Source organism: Elephantulus edwardii, unplaced genomic scaffold (assembly GCF_000299155.1).
Source record: "Elephantulus edwardii isolate Elephantulus edwardi_28Jun2011 unplaced genomic scaffold, EleEdw1.0 scaffold00031, whole genome shotgun sequence".
NCBI classification, from domain to species: Eukaryota; Metazoa; Chordata; class Mammalia; order Macroscelidea; family Macroscelididae; genus Elephantulus; species Elephantulus edwardii.
The window spans coordinates 8,538,839-8,540,957 of NW_006399781.1; positions in this window are offsets into that span (position 1 = coordinate 8,538,839).

Below are 2,119 nucleotides of genomic sequence, written 5' to 3' on the forward strand. Positions count from 1 at the left end.
GGGTCAGTTATGAGTCAGTTCTGTCTCGTGGTGCATAACAACAACAACAATGACTTCTCCTCCTCCTCCTCCTCTTCCTCCTCTTCTTCTCTTCTTATTCTTTATTATTATTATTATTTAATCACTAGTTTGAAATCTCACTGCCATCAAGTCAATTCCAACCAATACAAAACCTGTAAGACATAGTAGAACTGTCCATAAGTTTTCTATGACTATGTATCTACCAAATGATCTTACTCCCAGATTGACTTTTGGCTTCCAACTGCTGACCTAGATTGACTTTTGGCTTCCAACTGCTGACCTTTGAGTTAGCAACTTAATTCTCTATGACCTCACCAATGTCACATGCAGTTAAAATCTTACAGAAGATTATTTAGAGGCATCTGGAGCAGAACACCAACAGGGAGCTGCCAGAAATTCAAGCTGGATACAGAAGCAGCTATGGAAGGACGGATTTGCTGATCTTAGATGGATCTTTGCTGAAAGCAGAGAATATCAGAAAGCTGATTTCTTGTGTGTTTTTACTATCCAAAGGCATGTGACACTGTCAATCATAACACATTATTCATAACAGTGGGAAAAATGGGAACCCTAGAACACTTACTAATGCTCATGAGAAATCTATATATAGACCAAGACTATGCAAAGGCATTCCACTGTAGCAAATTATGGCTTACTTTGAAAAGAAAAGGCATTCCAAACCACTTACTTGTGTACATGGGGAACCTGTCTGTGACCAAGAAGCAGTTATTTGAACACAACAAGGGGATACTGCATGGTGTAAAATCGGGAAAGGTGTATGCCACTGTTCTATACTTTGATTATACCTATTCAATCTGTATGCTGAGCGAATAATTAAAGAAATTAGACTATCTGAAAAATGTGACATCAGGATTGGAGAAAGAGTCATCAATAACCTGTGACATGCATATGCACAACCTTGCTTGAGGAAAATGAAAAGGACTTGAAACATTTACTGAATTACATCTAAGACTACTATTTTAAGTATAGATTTTATCTAAAAAATAAGAAAATAAAATTTTTCACCACTGGCCCAATAAACAACATCATGATAGGTGGAGAAAAGATTGAAGTTATCAACAATTTCATCTTATTTGGACCTGCAGTTTTAACACTCATGGAAGTAGCAGCCAATAAATTGTATTGCATTAGGCAAATCAAGGATCTTTTTAAAATGCCAAAAAGCAAAGATATTCAAAGATTAAAGTGCACTTGATCCGAATCATGGTACTTTCAATTGCTTCCTATGTATCTGGAAGTCGGGCAGTAAATAAGGAAGCCACTGATGCCTTTGAACGGTGGTGTTGGTGAAGAGCATGGAATACACATTGACTGCCCAGAGAACATTCTGTCTTGGGAGAAGTGCAGCCAAAGTGCTCAGTAGAGGCAAAAATTTTAGACTTCATCTCACATACTTAGGGCATGTGGTCGGAAGGCCCTGGACATGGGCATGATTCTTAGAAAAGTGGAGGGTCAGAGAAAAAGGCAGACTCTCAACAAGGTAGAGTGTCAGTGACTGTAACAAAATACTTCAGCCCAGGAGAGACGGTGAGAATTACATATGGGATTGGTTGAGATTTGGAATTAATACATGAGAGTATTGTTATTGGGAAGCAGGAGAGGCATCCAAAGGCTTCAGGCCTTTTGTTCATAGGTTTGCTATGAGTCATGCTCGAGTCATCATGAGTCAGAGTACATTTGATGGCACCACCAATGACAATTAAAAACAAAACCCCCAACCCACCACAAATGATGTGTTGCATTTGGGAAATCAGGGGCATCTTTTTCTTAAATTAAATTTTATTAATTTTAATGAACATTTACAGAGATGTGGGGTTTCCATTCATTCATTGTTGCACTATTTTCTCTACAGTTTGTTCCTCTTTTTTTTTCTCCCTTGAAAATCTGTTTTAATTGTCCCACTGTCACAGTGCTTGTCAAAGCCAGTTCTGATTAATCTCCTTTGTCAGTGTGTCCTTTGTCTCACTCCTCTCTGAGAGAGATTTCACCCTGATTCATAGGGAAAAGGGGATGGCATATTCTCTTAGCTACTTCCTGCTGAAAAGGGACGCTGTAGGTTTCAGGGTGAAGATCTTCT